Source organism: Oxyura jamaicensis, chromosome 1 (assembly GCF_011077185.1).
Source record: "Oxyura jamaicensis isolate SHBP4307 breed ruddy duck chromosome 1, BPBGC_Ojam_1.0, whole genome shotgun sequence".
NCBI classification, from domain to species: Eukaryota; Metazoa; Chordata; class Aves; order Anseriformes; family Anatidae; genus Oxyura; species Oxyura jamaicensis.
In genome coordinates, this window is record NC_048893.1 from 163,868,080 (window position 1) to 163,875,181 (window position 7,102).

Below are 7,102 nucleotides of genomic sequence, written 5' to 3' on the forward strand. Positions count from 1 at the left end.
ACTTTTTGTATTTTCATATAGTATGCTAGTTAGATAGGGACCAGAGAAAGATTATATGAGACACTGATTGTTCACATATAACTTACTTATGAATTCAGTCCTTGACTGTTTTGGACCAGACGACTCTAACTGGCTGTACTGGGATTTTGTGGCAAAGTTTTGGTATCAGGGGGCTGAAGGGTTCTTCTCTGTGAGAAGAATGCAGAAATTGATCCATGTTAGATAAGGGCCAGTTACAGTCAGCTCCAGAGGGAGGACAGCAACATATTGGTGTTCCATTGATAATTAGGACTTCACTGCATTATAGCAGAAACCAAAATTCTACAATGGTGTGTGTGTGGTTTTTTGTTGTTTGTTTCTTTGTTTTGTTTGTTTTTTCTTTTTAAAGCAAAACAGTACTTAATAATGCAGCTATATTGAATATGGCTTTTCTTCATAGATACTTTTAATCTCTTCAATCTAGAAAACATAATGCAGGCCTGTATTGAGTTTCCATGGCAAGGTTTTGGTTGCATGGGGGTATAGGGGTGGCCTCTATGAGAAGAACCGGAAGCTACCCCATGTTAGATAACGGACAGTTTCAGCTAGATCCCAAAGGGACCCAATGATGGCCAGAGTCAAGCCAATAAGTGATGTTGTTTGTGCCTCTATGAGAGCATATTTATGAAAGGAAAAAAATAACAGCTGTACAACAGCAGCTGGGAGAGAGAGAGGAGTGAGAAAGAGCCCTGCAGACCCCAAGGTCCATGAAGAAGGACAGCAGGAGGTGCTCCAGGAGCTGGGACAAAAGTTTCCTTGTGGCCTCTGGAGAAGCTACAGTGGAGCGTGCTGTGCCCCTGCAGCCCATGGGTCTCACATGGAGCAGATCTCCATGCTGAAGCCCATGGAGGAGCCCCCGGTGGAGCAGGTGGATGTGGCCTGGAGGAGGCTGCGGCCCATGGAGAGCCTCTGCAGGAGCAGGCCCCAGGCAGGAGCTCCAGCCCCTGGAGAGGAGCCCACGCAGGAGCAGGGGGTCTGGGGGGAGCTGCTGCCCATGGGGGACCCAGGTTGGAACAGTTTACTCCTGACGGATGGACCCTGTGGTATGGACCCATATTGGAAAAGTTCTTGAAGAGCTGCTGCCTGTGGGAAGCCCCCAAGGGATCAGTTTGGGAAAGAAGTTTACTTGTTGCACAAATTCCGCATCTTTAGCAAGAATTTTATCATTCTTATCAGACTTAAATAGTTAGCTCAAGAAAATTTAAGTGCCCTGCCAATTTGGATTATAAGCAGTGTAAATGTTAGAGAACAGCTGGGCACATCTTTCAGCATCTTCTTGTAATCTAGGCTTTTTATTTCCCCAGAGTGCTAAATCCACAGGACTGCATGGTTGACCAGCCCGCTGTATCCCAGGAGGAATCCCAGGAGGAATTCATTGCCCCCCACCCCCTTATCCACTCCCCATTGCTGTAAGGTTTGGGATAACATGGAGTACCACAGAACACATCCCTGCTAGCTCTGAGGATGAGTAATATGGAGCCATTGGAGTGGTTATAGCTGATCCCAATCCTACTGTCCCTTCCTCTTTTAACTTATCACAGGATTTTTGACCTCCCTCTGGGTGGGAGATCCTCCCAAACATACCAAAAGTCCATTTGATATGGATGTTGATCTACCAGGTGATACTGAAGGAAGGTTAATTTCTGACGATCAAAGGTCCCAATCAATGGCTATCAAAGTTGTGTGTTTCCATCCTCAGTGTAGAAAGGAAACTTTTCTTTACATTGGGTCATAGCCTACTTCTTCAACAGTCCATAAGTCCCATCTTTTTTTTTTTCCAATTTTCTAACACTTTTATTAAAGGGGTCTCTTTCTCTACTCCTGGGACATTCCCCATATTTTTCCTGGCAGTTTGTGTGGGAGGGTGGTCAGGGAGACTGCTGTCACTGCCTCTTCCAACAGCAGTTGTAACCTGCTCACAGTCATGTTATCCACCTAGTAGTAGAAAGATGTCCTCTGTGTCCCTTGTGGCCTCTCCAACTACAGAAAATGACACAGCTACTTAGACAGAGCTCCCATGAGAACATATATTCATCCAGGTCTCAGGTGGCAGGGTGAGCCCCAAATTTCTGTCAGTCTCTGATGGCAGCAGCGAGTACACCTGTGGGACATAAGCACAGATAGAACTGATGTGTCAGGTGGAACTGCTCAGCATTGTGACAGAACTTTGGGAGGAGGTGGGGCAAGCTGAGGATCACTGGGGAGTTGGAGAAGGAGATCCACTGTTGAAAACATACTCTAACATCCCTGAGACAGACTCATCAGTCAGTCACAACACAGGAAACAAAAGATCCTCTATCCTCTTGCCACCAGGCAGTAGGAGGGGACCTAAGAGATAGGGAAGGATAGAAGCAGACAGGGTGGCAAGTGAACCGCCTCCCTGCTTGCCTCACCTTTCAAGGCACCCTTACACACGTATATGAGGCTCTGGAATTTGATGGACAAACAATGATGTAGATGAAGGTCCAGCAAGTCTGGAGGGGTTGCCTAGGACAAGTCAGCCTATCCCCTGTATCACAACAACTTCCATCAAGGAAAAAAAAAAAAAAAAAGGATTATTGTTATAGATTACTCCTTTCCAAAGGAAACAGGGAGCCTGATATGCTGTCCAGACCCACAGAAGTCTAGTGATGCCTCTTACCCAGGCCCCAGGGAGACAGCAGACTTCTGTTATTTGACAATACAACATCACAGTACAGCCCTCTGATTATTATTCAATATTGTTTTTGTTTGTTTGTTTGTTTGTTTGTTTACATTGGCAGCGATGAAGTTACAAAGAGAAGTCCAAGGGCAATCAAGAGGGACTTCAGAGCTTTGGAGCAATTGATTAAAGGGTAAGGCCCACAAGTAGTGCTTTTCCCTATACTTCCAATAGCAGGAATGACATACTGAAAGGAACAGGCAGACCCAGCTGATTAATACATGGCTGTGAGGCTGATGTCACCAGCAGAATTTTGTTTTTTGTTCATGGGATGATGTACACAACACCAAGCCTGCTGTCATGGGGTGGGTTGCAACTGTCTCAGAGGAGGAAAAGGATCTTTGTGCAGGAGGTATAAGGGCTGATCTACACGGGGTTAAGCAAGATTTGAAGAGCAAAATGAATAAAATAAGGCCTGCTGGTGATGGGATGGCACACCAAAATCTGAGGGACTGCATGCTAGTGAGATCCTTCAGTCTGCTCCACAAAGTGCTGGGTACAATAAAGCACATTTTAAATGTTTCTACATCACTGTGTGCAGCATGAAGGATAAGTAAGAGGCCTTGGCTTAGTCCCAGAGCTATGACATTGTTGGTATAAATGAAATCTGATGGGAAGGGTCCTGTGACTGGTGTGTTATGATAGACTGTTATAGGCTCTTCAAAAAGGATGAGCAGGGCAGGCAAAGCAGAGGTGTGGTTCTGTATGTAATGGAGGGTCCGGACTGTACAGATCTTGCAGTTGGCAATGATGGTTAAGAGCCTCTAGGTAAAGATTAAGTGACAAGCAAATAAAGTGGATGTTGTTGCGGGAGTCTACTATAGACCACTCAGCCAGAATGACAACCCTGCTGATTTGTTCTTTAAGGAACTAAGAGGCTAGATCCTGAACTAGATCAGCTGCCTGTGTTTTTATGGGTGACTTCAGCTTACTAGACATGAGCTGGAAGTACCATACAGCTGAATCAACCAGGTCCAGGAAATTTCTGAAACACCTTGATGATAACTTTTTGGTACTAAGGGATCTGACAAGGAGAAATGCCCTCCTAGATCTGTTGCTTGTGAACAGAGAGGGTCTCATGAGTGAAGCGGCAAACGGTGACTGTCTTGGCCATAGTGACCATGAAGTAATTCATTTCAAAATCGTTGGTGATAGGAGGAAAACTGCCACTAAATCTTCAACACTGGATTTGATGGGAGCAGACTAGAGACTGCTTAGGGAACTAGTTAGATCCCCTGGCAAATTGCTTTTGATAGCTTCAGAGTCCATCAGTGCTATCAATGTTTAAATTCCACCTCTTAAAAACACATGAAGAGGCAATTAAAAAAAATATTGGAAGTCAAGCAGGTAGGGCAGAAGCCCAGCTTGGCTGGACAGGGATCTTCTAAAGAAAATGAAAGCATATGGCCACTGGAAGAGAAGTCAGGCAACATGGGAGGACTACAGGGAATCTGATTTTTTGAGTCTGGTAGTGAGAAGAATTGTGTGGCCAAAGCACAATTCAAGTTGAAGCTGGCCAGAACTGACTATGTAGGAATTGTTTTTTTTTTTTATTTTATTTGTTGGTGTTTTTTGTTTGTTTGTTTGTTTGTTTTTGTTGTTGTTGTTTTTTGTGTTTTTTTTTGTCTTTTTTTTTTTAAATATATATATATATATATATGTTAACAGCAAAAAGAAAGAGGAACAGAGAACACATTGGTCCATTACTTGATGAGGATGGTCACCTCACAAACAGAGACAAAGCAGAGAAATTTAATGCCTTCTTCATTTAACTCTGTCTTCAACACTGATGATGTGCTCTGGGACCCCAGGTGCCCTGTGTTGGAGGACCATGACTTTGGTAATGACAAACTCCCAACCAAACCTGAAGTTGTGCAAGATTTGTTGCTCCAGCTGGACACATATAGGTCTATGAGGCCCAATGTAATTCATCCCAGGGTACTCAGAGAGCTGGCTGATGTCATCATAAGACCTCTCTCAATTATTTTGCAATGGTGTTGGGACTCTGGAGAGGTCCCAGTTGACTGAAAGCTGCCAAACACTGTTCCAATTTTCAAGAAGGGGGAGAAAGAAGACCCTGGTAGTCACGGGCCTGTCAGTTTCACTTCAGTGCTTGGTAAAATTAAAGAGAAAATTATTCTGGGAGTTATTGAAAAACACTTGAAGGACAATGTGGTCAGCCAACATGAGTTCATGAGGTGAAAGTTCTGCTTAATGAACTTATTGTCCTTTCCTGACAAGGTCATCCAGCTAGTTGACCAAGGGAAGCCAGATGATATAATCCTTTTGGATTTCAGGAGAGCTGTCAATACTGTTTCTTATAGTATCCTTCTGAACAAAATATCCAGCATACATCTAGATAAAAAAAAAAATAATATGATGGGTGAACAATTTGACTGATAGGTTGGGCTTAAAGGGTTATAGTAAATGGGGTTACTTCAGTCTGGCAGCCAGTTTCTAATGGGATTCTTCAGAGCTCCATTTTAGGGCCAGTTCTCTTTAATGTTTTCATAAATTCCTTTGATACAAGACTTGAAGGTGTATTAAGTAAGCCTATGGATTGTGAATAACACTAAATTGGGAGGAGCTGTTGACTGTGTGGAGGGTAGAAAGGCCTTGCAGAGAGATCTTGACAAATTAGAGATCTGGGCAATCACCAACTATATGAAGTTTAACAAGTGCCAGATTCCATACCTGGGAAGGGGCAACCCTGGCTATATGTACAGACTGGGAGACAAGATGCTGGAGAGAAGCCCCACAGAAAGGGATCTTTGGATTTTGGTCAATGGCAAATTGAATATGAGTTAAAAGTGCACCCTGGCAGCCAGAAGGGCCAGCCTGGGGTGCAACAAGCACAGCATTGCTAGCCTGTCAAGGGAAGTGATTGCTCCACTCTGCTCTGCATTGGTCTGGCCTCACCTCAAGTGCTGCATGCAGTTTTGGGTGACATAATATATGAAGGACATACAACTATTAGAGAGTGTACACAGGAGAGCAGCAAAGATGATGAAGGGTCTAGATGGTAAGACATATGAGGAGTGGCTGAGGTCAGTTGGTTTTTCATCCTAGTGGAAAGGAGACTGAGGGGAGACCTCATGACAGCCTACAGCTTCCTCATGAGGGAAGCAGGGGGGCAGACACTAACCACTTCTCTCTGGTGACCAGTCAGACTTCCCTCTGGACCTGAGGACTTGAAGCTGGACAGCAGTCTCAGACCTGTGGTTTAATTTTTAGTCAGTCCTGTATGGAACCAGGATTTGGACTCAGTGGTATTTATGGGTCTCTTCCAACTCAAGATATTCTATGATTCTGTGATTCTATGACTACATTTCTGCAGTTCAGATGTCTCTCTCTGAACTAAGCCTCTATATTTGGGGGCTGAATATTAATAAAAACCTTTAAGTACTTAATTCATCTTCTTATCTAGTCATACAGATTCAATATATACTATGTTACACATATTCTTTAAAAATTATTTTTCATGCTCTAAAAATAGAATTCACTAAAATTAAACTGTAATTTTTATGATTAAATACCATTACTTTTACCATGCAACATGATGTTTTTGTTATAGCTTAAAAAATAAATAGAAAAATAAACAAGTATTCATTTTTTTATGTGCATCTTCTAGTATTAGAAATTATTAATGATTTAATTAATTTACTATCCTAGGAAAAGAAAAAAAAGTTTAAAATTGCAACCCAGATGCCGGGTAGCACTCACACCCTGCCGTGAGAGGCAAGCTGTATGGTTACCTATAACTGCAGAGAATGCAGGGGGAACCCTGATATTGCTATCATGCAAAGAAGGAACAGCAAAGAGAGAGACTTACAGGCCTCATTTCCCCAGGAAGTCTTTTCTTGGTACAATGCAATCATATATCGCATCCCCTGGGAACCCTTGGTCCACCCCAATGGGAAGGGCACTATCTGGGCAATCGGTCATCCCGAGGCACAAGCATAGCAATTGCTATGGTTGAGACTCTGGACAGTATATCTGACCCATTCTATCCAGTCATTCACATCCCCATACCCTGTTTCAATCTCAAATGTTTGAACCGTCGCATTTTAAAGAGGGCCTCCTGTTTTCTCTCCTGTTTTCTCCTTGAGTTTCTCCCTTTCTCTGATGGCAATAGAGGATCGTTTCCATACAGCTATTCTCAATCTGGCTGTTGGGTCTCTCCCAGTTATTAGTTCTCTCTGCTCAGTTGTCATTGGGCATTTAAATCTCCACAAGCTTAACACCTCACAAACATCAAACATGACAGGCTGTAGTACATAACCCTCTGTCACATTCACCCATTTTTTTTTATTTATTTATTTATTTATTTATTTATTTATTTATTTATTTATTTATTTATTT

The 7,102-nt window shown here is 42.9% G+C and overlaps 1 long non-coding RNA gene across 1 annotated transcript in view; it reads right to left on the bottom strand.

Annotated features, from left to right (window-relative positions):
- Positions 1 to 1,218: 1,218 nt before the first annotated feature.
- LOC118163844 overlaps positions 1,219 to 7,102 on the bottom strand; it is a 10,894-nt gene continuing 5,010 nt past the window's right edge. The window contains exon 3 of the long non-coding RNA XR_004749219.1: positions 1,219 to 1,229. This is a non-coding gene — a long non-coding RNA (uncharacterized LOC118163844). The remainder of the gene's footprint in view (positions 1,230 to 7,102) is intronic.